The sequence below is a fragment of the Cyprinus carpio genome, chromosome B16 (genome assembly GCF_018340385.1).
Source record: "Cyprinus carpio isolate SPL01 chromosome B16, ASM1834038v1, whole genome shotgun sequence".
NCBI classification, from domain to species: domain Eukaryota; kingdom Metazoa; phylum Chordata; class Actinopteri; order Cypriniformes; family Cyprinidae; genus Cyprinus; species Cyprinus carpio.
In genome coordinates, this window is record NC_056612.1 from 1,254,083 (window position 1) to 1,278,000 (window position 23,918).

Genomic DNA, 23,918 nt, shown 5'->3' on the forward strand with positions numbered 1-23,918 from the left:
GCTTGCATAAGTTTGCGGTGTGCGCTCAACACCTCGTAATCACTGCTGACTAGGTTTAAGTGTGCTTTAGGATCTATTGACTCCATCTTCAGTCAATAAATTATGCCTAGTTCGGGCCGACTGCAGAGATGAGCACTGGATGCGTACGTGATGGACTTCCCCTGCATCTGTGCCGGCTGTTTGTTCTGTGAAAGAAAGAACTCCATCATGCATTTTAATGTCTGTGCCAATTATTATTAATATTATCATGATTATTTTTAAATGCACTGGACTAACAGCCGTGGGACCATGAGCATGGCCGATCTTGTCCGATATGAGAAGCCAGGCAGGGTTTGGCTCGGTAAGATTGGGCAGATAGGAAAACATAAATAAAAAATGAAAAAAAAAAAATTAGGATATTATAAGGATATTATACTCATCTTGAGACAAAAGAAAAGTACCCCCCTCCCCCCACTCAGAAACTTTAAAAGGCCAATCATTTTGAGTGGGAGCACTAGATTGTGTAAAGAAATGTAAGCATAGCACAAAGGTTAAACATCAATCAATCAATCAATCATCCAACAAATAAATAAATAAATAAATAAATAAATTCTTAAATAAAGGAACATTTACTTAAGTAGAACAATGGCATAAGATATTAAGTCTTATTTTTTTTTATTTTTTTTTTGAGAAAAATATCAATAATAATAGATTTTATGCTTAGAACAAAGAAAATATCTGCCAGAGGGGTCAAAAAATTTGCTTTATTCAATTTTATTTATTTTTTGCAGGATGAGGCTGATTTGATGACTGTTTTAATGAAGTAAACAGCAGTAAAACTGATCTCTTTACATTTGAGAACAGAAGCACATGCTAATTACATTATAGTTCCTGTATACTGGCATTTGTTGATCTGGTTTTGTCATTATAATAACGTCATGAAAAGGCATGGTGTTTCCCCAGCTAAATGCTAATATTTATATTGGGCTCATTTTTGCCTGTGTTTGCCCAGCAGTCACTGTGTCGATATGCTTGTTAAAACTCACAGCTAACACTGCTTTGTGGACCAAGCTTTTATCAGTTGATGTATGCTCTATATGAGATACTTATGAGTACATATGCAGACTTTGAGTGTCAATAATGAATGCTGCTCTGTGTTTAAGTATCGGTTCTATCCGCTTAATTGTGTCAAAGGAAATATACAACTGACTAATAGTATAGTGTTTGATTTCCTGAAATAGTTCATGTGTAAAGATACCTCAGCAGGAAATCCCAGCCTTCAAGGAAAGAGTGTGTAGTTTAATTAATAGATTCAAATGGGGACATTTTACCACTCGTAAACTGTTTGTCTGTTTGCTACAGACATAAATGATGGAAGAAATGACTTTATTACTCACAAAGCAACACTCTGGCATCATGGCCAAGAGATTTGCATAAGCAAAAAAGCACTTATGTTTTCATTGAAATTGTTATACATTTGTAAACAGTCACCTCTGTTTCCCTTCACTTGTACTATCTTTGTCCAGCGATGGCAGTCATGCCTAGTGAACAGCCGGCCCAGTCTGTGAGGATTAATGGACATTTATATTTCATTAAATCCGCTGCTCAGCGGAGAATAATGTATCATTCAGCGATATTGAAACATATGTCAAGCCTATCCTCTTACCCATAATTCAGTTAGACTCACATGTGATGATCAAGTGTTATACAGGCCAATATATCATCTGACATTTTTGTTTAAATCTAATGCAGTGACATTTATTGATTTATAGTGTCCAATACACTAGTTGAAGTATAGTTTTGTGTAACTGGCCTCATGAAATATCATTGTGTGTCCCGATGAGAAGCGGTTCTCTGCTGCCCAGGACACTTCTCAGTCTTCTTGGGACAGACAGTGGGTCTGCTGTCAGCTTGTGTTCAGTCTGTCACACTACACTCACCTCCTGCTGTTTCCAGTAATCAATACAGCGCTCTCCACCTCCCACACTAGCTGTTTTGTCCTGCTATCAATAATGGATTTTGTTCCCCCTTTCTAGTCCACACTCCGCCGACTCAACGCACTCCTTTTTGCCAAACACACACTCGCTCACACAATATCAGGTCTAACATTTCTATTGCATTTGCTAATCATTAATCAATAATTCAGGGCGGCTCTCTGGTGGTGAAGAGTCTGTGCTTCCTGGGACATATGGCAGAAGGGCAGGAGACTCGAGTTACTGCCTCGTCTTATCACAAAACGCAGCCAGGGAAAACAAGATGCTTCAAGTTGTGTTTCTTGTGTTCGTCTCTGTCGTTTTTTCAAGAGCTGACTTTTGTTCGTCAGCTTGTTAGCGTTAATGAGCGTGTGACTCTGTTGGCCAAAGCTGCCGGTCGTATATTGTAGCGTTAGTCGACGTGAAGCTTATCACACGAGTCGCTTTTCATTTCCCAGGCATATGTTCTGTCTTTCTACACCCTTAAAGGCTCCAAGAGACAGTTTTAGCAGTAATGCCATTAAAGAACCATTTTTGGTCCCCAAAAAACCTTGCATTCACTCCTTAAAAGAACCATTGTTTCTTTGAAGTTCTTTGAAGTTTGAAGGACATATAATCCTAAATAATTATAATCTTATAGAATAACTTAATAATCTTAAGAACCTTTTTCATAGATGTTAAAGGTTCTACAAGCAACCATTAAGGAGCCATTTATTTATTTATTTATTTGTTTGTTTGTCTGTCTGTTTTTTTTTTATTATTATTATTGTTGTTAAATGCATTTTATTCAATTTTAATTGTTTGTTTGTTTGTTTTTTGAGTGATTACACTTTATTTATTTATTCATTCATTCATTCATTCATTCATTTGTTTATTTGCAGTGGGGCCATAGAAGATCCATTTTTGTTTCACCAAATAAACTTTGGAATCATAATAATTGAATCATAATAAGTGTCCCTTAAATTCGTTTGACTTCCATGTGATCGCTCATTTCTCACTCTTAATTTGCCAGATGTGCTTTTCTACTCTTAAAAAATAAAGATCGCAGAGGGTTTTCACAGTGATGTCATAGCGAAGAACCATTTTTGGCTCCCCAAAGAACCTTTCAGTGATCAGATCTTTCAAAAACAGATGAATCCCACACACTCATACTTCAATGCAGAGTTTCGGTCAGGTGACCTTCATCCAACATTGTTTTCCTTTGTTACCTTTTAAAAGCAATGTCTGGTAAAGGTCACAATATTTTTCCTTTTCTTATTTTATTTTGGTTAGATTACTTATTATTGTGTTTTAGTTTAATTTGCTATGTTCAATCATATATTCATGGTATTTTTTTTTTTTTAGCATTCTACTTTTTTTTATCTCTTCTTCTTTGTTGGTTGTAATACATGTCTAAGATTCTCTGTTTTTTTTTTTTTTTTTTTTTTTTTTTTTTTTTTTTTAAGGGTGAATTTTAACATTGATCACATTTACAGCCATGTTTATTAATGTGCATTGCCCCTGTAAACAAATAAATTTAAACTGAACTAAACTTGACTGAAAAGTTGAATTAAAACATGATTTGGCGTGCTATAGCAGTGTGTTATTTGTATCAGACTAATTGCTTCTCTTTATTCCTATGCACCTGCTCATATGATTTGTAAGCAGTTGTGCTGATGTTTTTATAAACTTAAAAGAACCATTATTTTCTTAATATAAGGAACATTTTAATAATCTAAAGACCATTTTTTTACTACAAAGAATGGAAAGGTTAAAGGTTCTTCATGGAACCATCAGTGCCTGTACTTTGAAGAGTTTATGTGCTAAATCACTGAATGTTTGATTTTTGTGCTGTCGCTCATTTCTACAGTCTTCCAGGGTTTCATTTTTCATCCCAGTTTCTTTGGGTAAGGTGGCACAGCTCGAAGCGGATCATCTCGTGCACCCGTCCTGCGGTCTGGAGGTGAGGATGACCAGCGCAGCGGCCTGGGGTTTTGGCTGGGAATGCTTTACATATGGACGCCTCTGTGGGCATCCATCCCTGGTGAAGGATGACAGCTCTCACACTCACCCGTGACCCGCTGGGCCGCTGATAAATCGAGGATGGCACCGTTACACTCACACTACCAGCCCCGCTCTTGCTCCCAGGGCAAGCCTTTGTTGTCCCAAAAAACAGATGCGCAGTATTTCACTATTGGATGATGAGAACAGACTTCCCACACTTTCTGACCGCTGAATTCTGTGCTGTTCCTATGACCTTTGCAGGCTCTCCTGATTGCTGGATAAGGATTTTTACAGAAACTGCTGATTAGATTGTAATTTCTCTGCCAAGTATCAGTCTTCTGAAATAATAAATTGGAAAAATTGTTAGTCATGCACAAATGTCTCCAATAAAACCATGGTTTGCTGGTAAGTCAACTCAAACGCTCACAAAGAAGAAATTGTAAACGAGAACGTATTTTCCGACAAAAAATGAAAATATATATTTAACTGTGGCAACTGATTAGAAAAGCATTAAAGCTAAAAGCTTTACAAAGTAGAGGAAAAGACTTTCTGAAAAAAAAAGGAAAAAAAAAAAACCTCTTATTATACTCATGATCATCTCTGTCTTTACACTTATGCTTCTGTTCAAAAGTTTGGGCTCGGTAAGATTTGTTAAATTCTCACCAAAGCTGCATTTATTTTATCAAAAAAACTACAGTAAAATAAGTGACACTGTGAAATAGTATTCCATTCTTTAAAGAACTGTTTTCTGTGTGAATCTCTGTTAAAGTGTAATTTATTTCTGTGATGCGCAGGTGTATTTTCAGCATTTTTTTTTTTTTGTGTGTGTGTGTGTGTGTTTCTGTTGTGAAACAGATATTGTAACAACAAGTAACATTACTTTTTTTGTAACATTATAAATGTCTTCAATGTCAATTTAATGCATCCTTGCTGAATAAAAGTAATATTTTCTTTCAAGTAGCATACATATGTGTTTTAAAGTCTGTTTCAGCCAGATGGATGATTGGAAAAGCATGTATGACACCAAATCCCTGGTTCTTTTATTTATTTATTTTCCTTTCTTCCACAGCTCTTCTCTGGCTAATTCTAATGAAGAGGTCTCCGACGGCTTCATTTGCGAGGGAGTTAATTGGTTTTGCTGCTTCCTGCTGGAGTGAGTGTGTGTTTGGGCAGCAAGTGGCTGGGCGTCTCTGTCGCCCCGTTAGCTCACACTTTAATTAGATCTGGCAGCCACCTCATAATGATAAATGCTGCAGAGATGAATGGAAATGCAAATGCTGTTAATGTAGCCCCCGCCTTCACGGCCAGCCATCATTAACACTTTCCTGCTGTCAAATCTATCACTGTCATGTGCGGGAGGGAAGGGGTGTCCCGCCGCTGTGTGCTGGGGGATGATGGGAGGAGAGATCGCAGCTCAAACACTCCACAGAGGCTTTTCCTCAAACTCCAAGAATCTCCAAAATCCATTTCACTACATCTGTGCAGCTCAAATCTGATCATCAGGATCTTCTGAGGAGCGTTTGTTTCCAGAAGCTTTACTTTCACTGTTCCTCAGTGGAGGAATGATCTTCACAAGCCTCCAGAACATCTCACATCTTCTGAGGAGTGTTTATTTCTTCATCTCTCAATCATCACTGGATTGCATTGCATTATACACCGATCAGGCATAACATTAATACCACCTTTCTAATATTGCGCTGGTCCAAATTTATTGCCAAAACAGCCCTGGCCCATCGAGGCATGGACTCCACTAGACCCCTGAAGGTGTGCAGTGGTATCTGGCACCAGTATGTTAGCAGCAGATCCTTTAAGTCCTGAAAGTCACGAGGTGGGGCCATGGATCGGACTTGTTTGTTCAGCACATCCCACAGACGCTGGATTGGATTGAGATCTGGGTAATTTGGAGGCCAAGTCAACATCTCAAACACATTGTTGTGCTCCTCAAACCATTTCTGAACCTATTTTCCTTTGTGGCAGTTTCCATGTAATACTGTTTCCATGAAAGGTCATCTTTCAAATATGCGTACATGTGACTCATAGAATGAACGTGGATACAGAAAACGAAAGAATGCATCTCTTTCAGATGTGGAATCTGTGAATCGCAAATTATCTTGAACTGAATGGTTTCAGCTTTCTGCCTTGTAAATGACTTCTAACTAATGTCATTAACATGTAAAAGATCGCCAGTCAATATCCAAATTATTTACTTGGTTATGGTTATAGTTTTATTTTCAGTTTTAGTTGTAGTTAACTTTAAAACCCCTGGATCAAATGCTGTTTAATATCACAAGAAACATAAATTCAGTCTGACTCAGTCACCTCAGCTCACTGCACTGATGATACAGACCTCAAGAAATGCAGAAACTGAATGAATCAGTCAGCACTGATCTGTGTTGATCATGGTTTGTTGGTGGCAGTATGGTGGAAGAGCTGGATGCTCGCGTCTGATAAAACGCCTCCGCTCATGAACGACATGTTTCGCCTCATTGCAGTGACACCTTAGAGCCGCACTCATGTGTTCAACATGCAGGACCTGCTTCAGCTCCATGAGGTGGAGTCTTTGATTACACACACTCTCTCTCTGTGTGTGTGTGCAAAAGAAAGTACAATGGATTGTTTAAGTAGTGGGTGTGCGTGTGTGTTTCTGTTGATGAAAGTTGCATGACTTTTTTATGCATATATGTGCTGTATCTATACATTCAGTATATGTGCATATGTAGACACTGCATGAGTTTGCAAAAGTGTTAGTGTGTGCACGTAGACACAGGTATTAAATTATAGCTTACGTGCGTGTATATGTGTGTGTGTGGCGTCTCCTCTCATTGCATGCATTAACTATAACCTTGCCAGTGTTGTCCTACAGGCCACGTTAGGCAGCAGCCACAACAACAAGGGCAACTGTCACACTTGATGGCTCCTCTTCTTTTTTCCCCCGCTAAATTATTTACAGCTCAGTGTTGGACAAAGCTGCCCTGGATCTACTGTCGCGTAAAAGAAACCGCTGACAGATTCAGAATGCTCTTTTGTTTTACCCTCACGTTGCAATCAAACATTTGACAAAGTCAAAGGAACTTGTTAGACAAACAGCAATATTGTGAATGATTTCTCTCTGTGTGAAATGTGTTTATTGACGGATAGTTGAGATTCTTGCTTTGATGCAAAGACACTTGCTCTATATTACAGTGATCATATAGAGAAGTGCATGTTTACATTATGCTTCACAACATGCATTCAATAACGCTCTTCCTTACAGTTGCCTGACATACAAATAGGTGTAATCACTGTTTGAGAATTATCACTGAGCAAAACCGTTTTCTTCAGATAATTGGATAGTGTGTGTGTGTGTGTGTGTGTGTATGTGTGTGTGTGTGTGTGTGTACCTCAGAGGACATTTCAGTCATTGCAAGGTGAACACAGGGCCATATGATCCCTCTTACATGGGCTGTGCACATTAGCATAGCACAATATTAAACATGACATTAAATGAGTCAAAACAACTGTGCAGTACACTTTATGTCCCTATTATTTTGATGTGTAAGACAACTAGCTGTTCATTTCCATTCTGTTCATTTTCTTGCCTTTAAGTAAATAATGGATTTATATAAAAAAAGTTTACACATTTAAATGTGTACTGTTTATGGATGCATATTTGCACATTACATGCTTAAAGCATTTTGCGCTATTTTGCACTATTGCACGTCATTCGATAAACACTTGTGTTGTGTTGTGTTGTGTGCAGTCAGCAGAGGGCTCCGGGTTCAACCGGACACACGACATAATGAGAATTCTTAATATGGCCTCACCTGCTGCGACGCTGTAACCGTAGCCATGTTGGAAATGTTTCTAAGCGCTGAGGAACATGTAGCTACTGATGATTTCGCTCACTGCTGGTAAGTGGTTCCCTGTGCAATTACTGAAGCCAGCTGGTGCTGCCGCGGTTTAATCACGGACGGCAGACGAGAGATAAATAAAAGAAAGTGCTGAGTGCCGGCAGCCATTTGCTCAGGGAACATTCAAAATAGCATGTTTGTTTTGATTTCAGCGCAGTGTAAATGTTAAGAAATGAGCAATCAACAGACAGACTAAGCGTTACAGATTAGCAGGTTTAACGGCCGACTTTCACATTTGCTACAGCTGCCCTTCACAGCCAGACAATGAGATCATCTAATGAGGAACCGTATTTGTAATCAAATCTGTCATTAACTATTCATTGGATCAAAAGTTCAGTGGCCATTGTTGCTGTGTCAAGTAGAGCTTTAGGGCCTTACGGGATGAAACTAAATTAGAGCGTGGGTGGGGGGGGCAGCGCTTATAAATAATTTCCGGCAGGCTGCTCTGGCCAGGTGGAGGTCACTAGCGACTAGCGCGGAAGCTTCTTAGCATCACTTGCTGGGTAACCCAATCACCGGCCGTGCCCTGGCAGCCCGCTCCAGACCCATTAGCAATATGCATGCAGCGTTATGCTCCGACTGGGATGATTGTGTGATCGAGTTGCTCCCAGACGTGTGGCGTTAGCAGCCGCTTCTGAGTACTGATTCAGAAGGAATCACCCTGAAGTGATTGTGAATTATGGATTATGGCACTTGGATCATTTTCATTGGGCCTCTCGAATAAGGTCCACTTGATTCCTGTGCTTGGGTCATTCTGAATCTATTCACAATAAGTCTAGGATCATGTGGAATTTACAGAAGATTAAATCTTCCTATGCTTAAACTTAGACCGAGGTCAAGTGTGTGATTTCTTTGACATTGCACGGGTCACTCAGACACATAGTCCCGCCCTAAACTCACGTCATTGGTTAAATCATGAATCTACTGACAGATCTTGGCTGTGTTCAGAATTGCACACTAACATTTACTGCTTTCACAGTACATACTATTTAAACTGGGCATAGCATGCAGATTCGCTGTATGCATAGAGAACACATGTGACACTGCATTAGCCAAAGTGTGCCATACACATCAGGGGCCTCTGTTTTGTTCTTAGAATTAAAGGTTTAAGTGTCATTTTTAGGCTGCTCTGCCTCAGCCATCTGACAGCGCTTGTCAATGTCCAAATGACTGAGACAGTTTAATCAGTTTAATGCTGAAAGAGAGCAAGGTGAGATGGAAGTAGCAAAACATTTAATAATGGACAACTGTTTTATTTCTCTGTGTAAGAAAATGTGTGTGTGTATGAGATTTATTGCAATGTATGTTTACACATACGAGGAATTTGTTTTCGTGACAGAAGCAGAAGCTCCGCAGTGCAAACAGAATGACAGAAACAAAAAAACACAATAAAAGAATAAAAAAATACAAAAAATACAAATATGGACAACTGTTTTATAATGGAAATGATAAAAGACCGACAGTAATATGTAGCAATGCAATGTATAATGACACATATTATGCATTACAAAAACGTTATTACTTTGTTTTGGATGTGATTAATCGTTTGACAGCAACACTTTTAAATTATTATTAAATTAATAAAGTTTATTATTATTATTATTATTATTATTATTATTATTATTATTATTATTATTATTATTATTATTGTTGTTGTTGTTGTTGTTGTTGTTGTAATATTAATTGACAAACTTTGTTTTTAATTATTATTAAAACAATACAGTTCATTATTACTACTATTTAGAGATTATTTTATTTTATTTTATTTTATTTTATTTTATTTTATTTTATTTTATTTTATTTTATTTTATTTTATTTTATTCCAGCCAATTTAAATTGTATATTTATTCCTTTGTAGAACCTCTTGGAAACCACAACACGTCCTGTATGTCTTGTATGTGCACTCTTTGCCAGTAAAGCTCGCCTGATTCAGATTAAATGTATAAATCTCTCATTTTTTTAGTGCTTGTGCCACATTAATTAAACCTAGAAACAATCAAATGGTAAAGGAACATCAATTTATACTTTTACAATAAAAGAATGCTATGGAAACCACATACGGCAAAGAACGTACTGAAAAACAAGTAAAGCATGGGTTGCTTCTCTCATTACCAAATATAAGACTTCAAAAGTGATTAAAAATAATTACATTCTTCACTTGCACACATTAAAATGCGATGAGCAAAGCTGGGAGGGAAAAAGAAGAAAAAAACAACAGATTGGCTGCAAACTTGCACAGGTTCCTAGTAGTGTGATTTGACATTGGAAAGTTGTCAACATGCCTTTAACATTTGTTCCTGTTACTGCGAATTTACCTGCTGCATCCTGACAGAAGCCATTACAGTGAGTGTCCGAGCGGATGGGACGCTGTTCTGCTGCAGGCCATATGTCCTCAGGACACACTACAGCAGACCTCCATCAAATATTCACTCCGGAAACACTTCCTTCAGCTCAGCAGATGCCCATCACCCTCCATCCCTGACCGGCCAAAACACAAACTCACAAGGGTGATCAGACACGTGTCCACTACAAAATATCACAGAACGAAAGTTTATTTTAAAAGCAGTGTAAATATATATACAAACACATGCATTGATATATTTACGAAAAATTGTATGTTTCTATATTACAGTAAATATATTTATATATAATATAAAATATAAGAATATAAATATATACTGTATGTGTGTGTATTTATATATACATACATACGTATACATAATGTAAACAAAAACTTTTATTTTGGATGGAATTAATCATGATTATTAGTTTGATAGCACTATTTTAAACAAATAAAATTCAAAACTGTTTTATTTTATTTATTTATTTATTTTTTTCAGGTCAGCTACTTTCTCATCCCATTTTTTTTTTGTTTTATGAGGCACTGGCTATTTCTTATTCCTATTTTTTTTTTTTTTTTTATGTCACTTTATCTAATTCTGAGCAGTCTCTGTTTTCTGTTTTTGGGTTCCTTATCTCTGATATCCTGCTGTCATATGCTTTTCAAACATATTGACAACAGATGCTTTTCTCTGTCTGCTCAGGCTGTGTGGTCAGACACTTCCTGTACTGCTGGGCTCAGTGTCAACCATTCACCTGTAATACTGCAGGAAGAGCCATAATTGCTTTAGATATTTTGGCTAATGCTAATGCTATTCTGCATTTTCCCAGCAGTGACGGCCGGAGTTATTGCATCAGAACTGATGACCGCCTTTATGTGTTCCTATAGAGTCTCCAGCCGACCCCAGCACCATATACAGACCGCCGGGCATTTAGCCCTCAGGACACGGAAACACAGCTCAGCATGTTTGCTGAAAATCCAATTATTTGTCCAATGCTTGGAATTCAAAAGTGGATTCGAAGTGCTAAAGCAATTACGACTCACTTGGAGTCGGCTGAGAAGGTGTAAAGGCCAGCAGCTAGAGCTGTATTGTTTTAACCCATTTTTATACACACCGAACGATTAAATTCTGCCTTTCCTTCTCCTTAGTATCAAGACTTTAGCATTTAAAGCTTAAAATGAGGCTGTCACGAGCAGATATTTTCAGCGGCTGTTACCAACGGCTCAGAGTTTGGCTTCAGCAGTTAAAGTCAGCATGAAATGGAAGTTGCAATCATCTTTTCTTCTATATCTTGAGTGAAACAGGCTTCACAAATGAAAAAGAAAAAAAAAAAAAATAGAATTGATTGGATCATTTTCTAATTGTTTATTTGGGGTTTTATTTCTATCTCAAGTAAATGCAGGTGGAGGTGAAAATAAAGCTGAAACTCAAGCATGAATTGTTGAGATGCCTTGGAGGATGAAGGAGAGCTGTAGGGTAAAATCAATGATGTTCCTGTAATGTGTGTTAAATTATAATGTGCTTATTTTGGAGGCTTCTCCCTGAAGACAACTCTGCTGCTCAGTCCTGTCACAGGTCTCTTGTTCATTTCATCTCTCTTTCTTTGTAACTTTTTGTGAAGGAGTCCAGAGCTATATTCTGGATCAAGTTTGAGGTCTTTCTCTTATTTGTGCTGTTTCTTGAATAATATTACCAAGGGGAAACATGTATATTGAAAATAGCAGAGGACCTAGGACAGATCCTTGTGGCACTCCATATTTTACTGGTGATAAATGAGATGACTCCCCATTTAAATAAACAAAGTGGTAGCGATCGGACAGGTAGGATCTAAACCATCTTAGAGCATGCCTTTGAATACCTGTATAGTTTTGTAATCGATCTATGAGTATGTCATGATCTATGGTGACAAACGCAGCACTAAATCAAGTAAAACTAGCAATGAGATGCAGCTTTGTTCTGATGCAGGAAGCAAGTCATTTGTAATTCCTGAAGAGGTTTGGCAGAGAGAGACCGGGACTTGTCAATAAGAAGTGTTCTTAATTGTTCTGAATGTGCACTTGTAGTGTACTGTAAATCATGCAGCTATGTTTTAATACACTATGCTTGCAGATCATATACGTATAATATTAATGAAAAAAAATTCACTTACAAAGAGACACTTTCATGACTACGTTTCTTAACACACTTTTAAAAAGTGCATTTTGCAATAATGTCAGTTAAAATGTTTACTTTAAAGTACATTTAAATCATTATGTTTTAATATTCTTCTGTTGTTCTTTAAAGAAGTACACTTATTTTGATGTGTTGACTGACACACTAAAGCACATGTAAAGTACTTGGTTATAATTTTAACTGTGGTGTGTTATTCAATATTTATAGTAAATATATTTTAAATTAATATTAAAAACTAAATTGCAGCTTCATTATTGCAAATGTGTGCTCATAAATATACTGAAATGCATGGCATGCAAGTTTCAATAGAAATATCATTAAAGTATTCTATAGTTTATCTTTAATCCTTGTCAGTACATTCAGCAGTAACTTTAACCATACTGCATAGACAATATAATTATGACATCCCATGTGAAAAAAGGGCACTACCATGTGTTTAAAGTGCTCTATTTTCATGGAGTAATTGTGTGCTTAATATACTAAAAAATATTATTTAGGACTTCTTAAGATAATCTTAAGAACACCTAAGTGTACTTAGTACACTTGAGTGCACTAGTGTATGAAATGTACGGCAAGTGGTAACTGAATATTTTTTTTTTTTAATATGTTTAAAGCATATTTTCGTTCATATTCATGGTGTCTCAAAATAGCACATTTTAAGATGGTCAGATGTCCATTTCTAGATGATTTATCAGCTTCATGTTGCTTCTGTTGTAAAACATCAGCAGTATTTGTGATTGAATAATGCTGTAACTCACATGACATCATTTCTCAAGAACATCAGTGTGGTCGTGTTACTCAAGTCAAGTGTGCAGTTGACTATTTGAGTATCAGTGAGGCACTTAAATAACATCTGAAAGGTAAATACTGATCTTAGATGGGTGCAAATTAAACTTTAACTTCTGTTTGTTCTTTCTTATTGACACTGTAACATAATTAGACTCCTGAGACCATCAAGGTTCGAGAAAAACTGTTGAAGTGACGAGCAGACGTGAGCCCTGAGGCCTCCATTTACATATCCGTTAAAGCTGATGGAAACCCTGAAGTTCCTCTGAAAGTCATTGGAATATCATGCAATACGTCAGACCACGTCAGAATAATGGAATGAGCTTTAACCTTGCTTCCATGTCACCTGATTCACAAAAACACATCCCAGCATCCACATCAGACTCTTGCTGATCAAAACTCACTGTAAATTAGCATCGTACGCGTGTACATAGATTAATGCTTAATATGAAATGGGAGTGCTATGTTAACCACACTGATAAAAGAGATTCAGTTATTCAAATCAAACACATATTAATGCTGCAGCATTAAACAGTCCTTTAGTTCCAACAGTTCATGTAAAAGTTCTGTATCTGATTCTGAGTATATGGCAAGGTACTTTACATGTAATTAAATCATCAGGATCAGACCGAATTCATGGGCTGCAGACTTCAGCTAGAGCATTCTGGGAAATTAAGTGTTCTTCCGCTATGGTCAGGGGAATTAAAGTTATTTATTTATTTATTTATTTATTTATTTATTATTCATTTAAATATTAATAAATGCACACTACTGGTCAAAAGTTTAGGATTTCAAAGTTTTAGTAATTTTTCATTCATTTTTTTTTATTAATTATTATTATTTTTTTTATAAGTTTTAGCTATTTTTAGTCCATCAAGTTAAACTAAAAGAGAAATGTTGCTTTGCCAACTAGCGTTATTTATTTATTCATATATTTATTTATACAATTTATTTATTTGGTGGAAATGGTCATACATTTTATTTTTCAGGATTTATTTGAAATACGAATCTTTTACAATATTACATGTCTTTACTGTCATTTTTGATCAGTTCAATGCATGCTGATGAATAAAAGTAATATTTATTTGGGACTAACACCAAACTTCTGAACAGTACTGTACAATGATTAAATACAGATTATGTGGCAACCACTGATTATTAATATCAGCAACACTGGGATATTCTAAACTTACTGATGGAATGGAATGAATTAATTAACTTTATGCTTATTTCATTCTATTTTAATTGCACTTCCATAAATTGGTTGCTTAATTCAAACTCAACTGTATTTTTGTCATTTTTTGGATTCAGTGCTGAACCAAACAACCCCACACTCATTTCTTTTTTTCCCCTCGTGCTGATTAAAATTATGTTTTGGGCATGCAGGAGTCTCATGAATGTATTATTGTTACATAAGGCGGTGCTGGATGTAGGATGTGGAAGTTTGCCGGCGCAGGTCAAAGCAAAGACAGCGGCTGCAGCTCGATCTCTCCGCCGCTGAGCTCCTAAACAGCAGAGAGACGCTGACCGCTGTGCAAATCATAAACCTCTCAGTTTGATGATCAACTGAGCAGTAAATTAATTAATCATCATTTTATGCCTCATCAAGCACTCGGGCGAGTCCCGCCACAGGGGCCCGGCCCAATTAGCCAATGGAGGGGCCAATTGTTTAGTTTAGCTAGGTGAGCAGCGGGCTGCGCTTTAACAAGCTAATAAATATGTCATCTGTCTGTGTCAGCGGAGGAATGCTGGCGCACCTGTAAAGGTGGAGGTGGATGACTCAAACCCCCCTCGGCTCGCTGCGTCCACAAATAATCTGCTTCTCCAGCAGCATCAGCGGTGACCTCCCTCCTGCGGAGACTTCTCAGACACGCTCCCTCTTTCTCTGGATCTGCTGTGCAAATGGCCCAGATTAGTTCCTTCAGCCAAGGTTATCAGAGAGAGAGAGAGAGACTGCAAAGACTGAGAGTGACATATTCACTAGGAATCTACTGAGATGTTGCAGTATGTTGATCTAGTCTCTCATCACGTGAAATGATTTGGGTCTTGATCTTTACACATGTGATTTATGACCTACCCAACTCAAGCTGAGCATCTGAGTCCTTAGCCATCTTTAAGAATCGGCTAAAACAAACAAACAAACAAACAAAAAACTACCACTAGCTTCTTTTTGTATTATTTTTATTTGTTATATAATTTTAAAAAAGAAAAAATATATATATATATCAGAAATTGATTTTGATTGCTTCCATTGTCCTCATTTTAAGTCACTTTGGATAAAAGCGTCTGCTAAATGTAAATGTAATTTAAATCTACTACATAATTATGATCACATTCACAGCCAAGGCATCTAAACAACTGGTTTAAACAACCGGTTCCACCAGTGACATGCTTCTCGTGAATCATCCAACCTGGTCTCATAAAAATACGTACCACTTTTTGTGCAACACTGTTTTTACATTCCTTACTGCACGTTTTGCCGCAGTTTCAAAGAGAAATGTCCACTGAGCGGGACTTAAACACTGGTTCAATTCGTGAACCCTGGCACATTTTTATTACGTTGATATAGGTACGTATTGCTGTGTTTTTATTATGTTGCTTCTGGTACGTATTGCGGCGGTTCAGAATCCAAATATCTGGGGACTGTCGCTAAAGCTAATGCTCTATCGTGTTGGAAATATGCCCTACACCAAACCCAACCCTAAACCTACCCAAAAGTGTTAACAGATGCAAAACTGATATAAAAACGCATTTGCTGATGCAACCGTGCCATTTCAACTTCCTTATTTGCAGATTTGAACTGCTTTGTCAAACAGTGGTTTCACAGGATTCAAACCAGACCTCCTCGCCTCTCAAGTACGTCTCCTTACTCCGTGAGCTACCGAACAAACCTACTGTCTATGAAAACCCATAGATCTGAAGCTGGAGATGTGCGATGCTAACGTTCAAAAGCATCAGTTTTCAAATCTCCCAGCATATTAATATTGTTTTGAAGTCATAACATGTTATTCTTCATGTAATTGTCTGAAAATGACATTTTATTAATTGAAACTCTGTAAATTTGTGTGAAGAGGAATACAAGCTGTCGAAGTTTTACTGCCTCTAGTGTTCATTTATTTTGGAAACGGCAGTGATATGTACTTAATGTTAAGTATTCTGTGTCTCACTAAAAAAAGTGCACCCAGGTAGATTTATGCCATAAATGCAGGTTCAAAACTGGCACGCAACGTGTCCTGTAAAGACAGTAAGAACCCTGTAAATAAAATACAAAAACTAAATGTATGTATTTTAAAAGATACACAGTAATACAGGAGCAGTAATAGCATGAAAAGCTTGTGGTCTAAAAGAGAAATAAGCAACCAAAAAGACTTGCAGATGATGGACGAAGTGGGACTAAAAACGTGTAACACGGCACTGCGCTCTGAGTTTCTCCTGAAACTGAAGAGAAGAAAGAGTGACACAAGGGGCCGTATCATCTCTGCTGTGTAGGCCGGAGCTGGCAGCAAACCTAAGCTGGACAAAGCTTCTAAAAGCCTTAACATTGTCACTACAAATTTCTGTGCTCATGACAGAAAATGACATTGTGTGCTCCAGCCAGAGGGAACCTGGAGCCATGCTACAGGCGGTGAGGGATAAGCAGATGTTACTGCCCGAGGAGGGGCTGGATTGTGTGCTTCTCCAAAGGGCCTGAGGGACGGGGGAACTATTGAAAGCACGCATGAGGAGAGCCAAAACAAGAGAAGGTAACCTTGCCTGGAGTCCTCTTCACTGGAGTGTGTGCACTTACAATATTCCAGCTCGAGTCTCCGGCGCTCGGCTGACCGTGTCATGTCAGAACCGCTTCTGAGATGGAGCGATCCACAGAAATGGGACTGAAACAAATGAAGTTTGCATCCCTGAAACTGCTTTTTTGCAAGGTTTTGCATCTGGACACAGATATGATGTAGGAGATCGGGTGGCGACTTGATGCAGATCCGAAAATATTGCACGAAAGTAAACAAAAATCTGTAACACATTAGTTTATGGTGCCCTTGTTGGTGCCAATAAAGTATAATTAACTTATTTTTTTTAATATTAGTTATCTACATGTTCTTACTATATGGTTAAGGTTAGGATGAGGGTTTGGTTTAGGGTTAGTTGCATCTAATGATGCATAATTTATTGTTATTACCATAGTAAGTATATAACATGTAACATGGACACTAAAATAAAGTGTAACCCAAAAATCTCCTTAAAACTGAACTGCGTAGACTCAGAATTATGCTAAATTATTCACATGATCAGGAAAACTAGCAACTGCATAAAACAAAGGCAGATATGTGATTTGCATATTCATGCACTGCAAACCAACTATTGCAAGTTTAACTTGAGAAGCAAAATTACTTAAGATATTAACTTTTCTGAAAATGTTTAAAAAATTTAAATTTAGTAAAAATAAATAAACAAATAAATAAATAAATCTGCCAATGGTCTAGAACAATGATCTTTATCAAAATGGAAAACAATATTATTTTGCTTGCCCCATTTTTTTAAATGTATTTATTTATGTAATTTTGTTTGTTTGTTTGTTATATATCCATTTTATTTTTTTTTATTTATTTTTTTTTTTATTTAGTTTTTAGAAATCAAGATACTTTATGATTTTGAAATAGAAAATAAATGTATCTTAATTCATAAATGCTCAATATTTATATTTGAAAAAAAAAAAAGGCTAAAATACTAAGAAAGCAATGCTTGTGGACTGGGTTTTAAGCACATCTTGCAAATCATATCAATATATATATATATATATATATATATATATATATATATATATATATATATAGATATATATTTTTTTTTTTTTTTTTTTTTTGCCTAAAATCCAATATGTCTCAATTCATTCAAGTGTTTATGTGATTAGTTGCATTAGATGCATGTTGTTCAATCCTCATTCCATCATTATTAGGTGGAGTAATTATGTAATAAAAAAGAGCTACAAGCATTGACTTGTCAACTCTTCCATGTTCCCTTTGGTGACAGATGAGGATATACCGTTCAGGGTTCAAGGTCTTTCTTGCAGCTGCACTATGAGTTTCTTTAGTAGCCCTGACGGTTGACCCACTGTTGCCCTGCAGACAGCAGCCATTTGAAGGGTCACAGAGCAGATAGGTCCCTTCAGCCATCAATCATTGCTTCTCCTTCTCCTACACCCCCCGTGCTGTGTGTGTCACAGAGATCCCGCAGGAGCACGATAAAAACCCCATCAGACTCCAGCTTCTGCTTCTTCACCGAGCGGAGCACGATTTCATCTAAGCAGTGACCAATCACAGCAGACTCGGTTTTTCAACACTATAACAGGGCGCTCGTGAAAACAGGTGCTGCAGCAATACAAATTGTATGAAAAATAATACATTAAATCATGTAAAGCTGTTCCTGTTCTATAACAATATATAATAATATTATGTTTCAGTAAATGCTTTCTTATCTTCGTCTATTCAACCCGGATGACGTTTACAAGTGGAGATACATATAATCTACACTTAAAAATACTTTTAAAATGATGACTTTTTAGGGAAATTATATACTTAAGAATATATAACTTCGTCATCTGCTACTGAAACATGTATATTTGTAATTACACATACATAGTGGTGTAGCTATAATTCAGTACATGTAAAGTTTAAAATATTACAACGCTATAAAATGTAATTTAATGTAAAACTTTACATTTTATGTTATTGCAAAGTGTGCATTTTAAAAGTGTCTTAAGAAACTTTTCTCTCTTTAAGTGCACTTAAGTGGCCTTTTATTTCATCTTGAGTGTGAATATCATTAATTTATGACTGAAAAATATGCATCGAGTGCAAAAATATATATATATATATATATATATATATATATACACATTTATTACTTGTGCAACACTTTTACAGTTTTATGCAACATACATTTATATGTACATTCAATGCAATTAAGTGCACTTCTTGTTTACAAGGGCAAATATGTAGTTATCTCAATAAAATCATTTGAGCAGCAGCGCAGCTTGAGCTCAACTGTATCATCGGCTCAGCCAGGGCTAAATATCATAGTAGGAATGCTCTGTTTTGACAGAGATATTCACAATCATACAGTGACATTCTTGATTGATGCATGTTCGATCCGTGAAGAAAAGCCTGTCTGACAGCAGACTAATTGCGTGTTTCTCCTTTCCAGCAGTTAAACTCGCACGGCTTTCCTCTGACTGACAGTCGGACGAGACGCTCGTCTCTCTTGCGCATCCCTTTAATGTTTGGGTTATTGCCTTGAGAATTTCTGCAATACCATCTGCCATATCTCTTCATCAAATATCCTACAGGAGCTTGCAGATGGGAGGTTATCAAACCAGGAGTATGAGGCAGTGTTAGACACAGTCAAACTATCCTAATACCCTGAGTAGCCATTTGTCAAAATGAATTGTGGTCAAGAATGCTATTAATAATTTGGAGGGAAAAAAAAAAAACATTCCTGTGTGAAAGCCGTTCGTATTCCTCTCTCTCTCTCTCTCTGAAATCCCCAGCAGGCACATCACAGAAGCCTGATAAATCACAGCCCAGGTGCTGCTCTAATTTGTCAAATTCTCTCTCTGCAGTCGGTATTAAGCTATCTGTCACTGCTTCGATCCCACCAGCCGACTTGGATGTTTTCACTCGTGTGCTTACTCATATTCCTGAGAGTATAGTTGTGTTTTGACATTGCTAAATGAGGAGCCATGGGTGATTAAAGATTTCTTTTGAAGGCGCGAGTCACCAGAGCGTTTGTGAGAAGTGGCCTTCGGGGCAGTTTGGTGGATTGTGTTTAACCACGGGTCATTTTTGATGGAAAGAATCTGTATTGATTGAGGCATTGTGTGACGACTTCTTTGTCATCCGATCGTTGGGAGCCGAGGGCCTTCCTTCTGCTCTGCTTATACGTGCATCTGCTTCAGTGCTGTAAATCAAAACATATTTCCTCATGGAAACCAGAAGGGCGAGTTGTTAAACCTGACATAACAGGCCTGATAGTTTACAATGGAGCGTTTAATTGCGAACAAATCTGACAGATGTGTATAGGTAAACGCACAGTGATTAAATTTTACGGGGTAGGTGGTCCATGTTACGCCAGAGAATACAGACGTGACGTGACTTGTTGTTAAACCGCAGTACATATTGCTGGAATAACCTGTACGATTGACTGTTTGTCAATGTACTAATGAAGTCGACTCTTAAAGCCTGTGGCAGGAATGCTTCCAGAGCCCTGATTGCTCCTCAGTGTGATTTCTAACACCACTTCTCATTCCCTTCAGTCTTTATTTGAGGATTGTGTTCAACAGAAAATGTTCACTACTTAAAAGAGACCAACGTCCTCTTTCGTATCACACATATAAAAATTCGTGCAACTGCTGAGTCAATTCAGATATTGTCAGGGAGTCTAAGTCACCACGTCACTTTATGAACGAGGTGTTCCTCCAGCATCTCAGGAAGTACCACCTCTATCTGAAGCTTGAGAAATGTGAGTTCCACCGTCCCACCGCGCAGTTCCTTGGCCATTCACCATTTAGAGGCAGATTAATGAGGTCACCTACCTGCTCGAGCTCCATATTCCATATTCACCCCGCCTTTCACATTTTCCCCCTTAAACCCTTCTCTCCTTCTGCACCAGGACCCACCAAGCCAGAATAGTTGATAGCTGAAAATGTGTCATCTGAGATCAGGATGAGTGTGTTTTTTCATCAGGATTGTAGAAATGTAGCATTGCATCAGTGTCTCATCAATGGATGCTCTGCAGTGAATGGGTGCCGTCAGAATGAGAGTCCAAATGGCAAACAGCTGATAAAAACATCACAATAATCCACAAGTAATCCACAGCACTCCAGTCCATCAGTGAACATCTGGAGAAGACAAAAGCTGAAACAAATCCAGCATTAAGACGATTTTAACTAAAATACATAGTGTCCATAATCCATAATAACACTTCCTCCAGTGAAAAAGTGTTCTGGTGTGAATCAGGAGATAAATCTGCACAGATCAAGCAGCGTTTAAACAGCTCTAAACAAATATGTGTCTGGATTTTGATGTGAGAGACAACAGCAGATGCACTTTATTATATGGATTTATTCATATGGATTTTATATTATGTTAAAATGGAAGCAGACTTATTTCATACAAATATATGAAAATATTAATAATATAAATAAAAGTTCAACAAAACAAAACAGTATGTGTGTGTTACTAATTTGTGAGTGGAACTGCTATTAAATGCTGTTTAGTATATTGAAGGTCAATTGGGATGAATACTGTCGTTTGGTATTGAGATTGTGAAGAGCTTGTCAGATAATTTCAGAGAGAGAATTATTCAGTTTCAGTTTTTTTGTAGATCTTTTTATTTCCTCACATCTTTTGACTTGCTTTCGGCTCCTGATCTCTTTTTCACAAGCGTCTGTTTGTACATTTTTCCACAAAAGGTACAAGCGCACAAATTGCGTGTCAAATGTGCAGACAGACACACAGACTGTTCAGTATCTCCCCAAAACACTCCATCAGTCAAAAGCTGCTTTCCGTAGTTCCATATCAAAGGCTTGCCCATGCTTTCAGAGAAGAGCCGGTGGAGGCAGAGTGAGGGTTTGCTAAGTGCCATCGAGATGCTTAATGCATGCCTGCAGACAGTCTTTGGCTAGTTCAGCGGCACGTTATCAGTGGAAGCCGGTAGATCCCCCTCCCCAAACACTAATTCCCAGCCTGGGCAGAGAGACCCTCGTCGACGAGCAAATGGATTTACTGCTGCCAGTCGCAGGCCGGGATCTGCATTGCAAAACACACATGTGCTGCAGAACACGGCTGCGCTGGCACAGCGGCGTCTGTTTGTGTTTGTGTCGTATTCGTGCCATCGCTCACATGATCTGTCTGTTGCACAAGTGACCAAAACAGACCACAGCTCTCACAATTAAATGTTTCCACTTTCCCCCAAACCAGCCCATACAGAAATATATGAGATGTATTGCCCTTCATCACAGTGAAATTGCCATTTACAGTATGTTACAACCTAAGGCTGTAATTTTCACAAACATATAAGTTTATAACATATATAAACCATATATAAATGACCCTGGGGCTCAAAAGCAGTCATAAGTAGCACAGGTATATTTGTAGCAAAATTATCAATTCTTCTTTTATGCCAAAAATCATTAGGATATTAAGTAAAGATCATGTTCCATGAAAATATTTCTACCGTAAATATATCAAAACTTAATTTTTGATTAGTAATATGCATTGCTAAGAACTTCATTTGGACAACTTTAAAGATGATTTTCTCAATATTTAGATTTTTTTGCACCCTCAGATTTTCAAATAGTTGTATCTCAGACAAATATTGTCCTCCTAACAAACCATACATCAATGGAAATATTATTTATTCAGCTTTCAGATGATGCATGAATCTCAATTTCACAAAATTTACTCTGATGACTGGTTTGTGGTCCGGTGTCACGCGTATGTTTTATTTGTATATGCAACATTCTAACAGTAAAACAACATATATACAAAAATCAAAATGTTTTTGTTATACATTTAAACTATGTCTGTATCATTTAAATTAACTTGTAACATTTACTTATGTAATATAACTGTGTACTGAAGGGTTTTTAGGATGGATATATATGTTCATGAAATTTATATGTCCAAAAATGTATTACACATACACACCCTGTACATATTTGAATGGGCTATACAGTATATATGTTATTATATGAAATTGTTCCAGTTTCATATGTTTTCACTTCAAATAATATTATATGTACATATATTATATTTGCATATAGAAGAATAAGAGTGATAAATCAGAATGTACAGCTCTGATCATATTTTGTATACACTATACCAAGTTTTTTTTTTTTTTAGAACTTTGTATTTTATTTTAATTTGATTATTATTATTATTATTACTTTCTTACTTATTTCAGTAGTTTGCACACTTTTGACTCAAGCATTACAATTTAAATTTTAAATATTTAAACTTCATAGTTTTAATTTAGTGTATTTAAATTGATTTTAAATAAAAATGTTTGTAAACATCTGAATTAGGTGAACAGGTGATCTGGATCATAGCTGCTATGAGTTTATGTATTTAATCAATAAGCACCCAAGGCTTTCTGGGACTTAATGGCTTTGTGAAATGTTTATGTTAATATAAGTGCAATTCAAATTAAGAAGCCATGATTGTTTGATATTATTGTTCTTGACAAGCTTCACATATCTAAGTTATTCCAGTATGATGCTGAGATGCTGATGGTCATGGAAGATTCATGCAACATAAAAAAATAAAATAAAAAAATACACAGCTTTGCGTCTCTTGCCAAATGTTTTGTTGTTGTTGTTGTTTTCTGTTTGTTTGTTTGTTTTCTAGATGGAAAAAATATGTAAGCAAAATGAGAGGAAAAACACATTCAAATACTCCATCTAAATAAATAAATTAATAAAAAGCTGGTTTTCCCCCACAAAATCTGTAATTGTCTTTCACTGTTTGGTTATTTGGACCTTGCGATGAAGCAGAAAACACTTGACACTTATAATGTCACTTTACAAATGATTGTTAAATCAAAAATAATACAAAACGGCATTTATGTATGTATGTATGTATGTATGTATGTATGTATTTATTTATTTATTTATTTATTTATTTATTTATTTATTTATTTATTTATTTATTTTTATTGGTTTTACTTATTTGTATTTGTATTTATTTAATTGTAATTTATTTTTATTATTATTATTATTATTATTATTATTATTATTATTATTA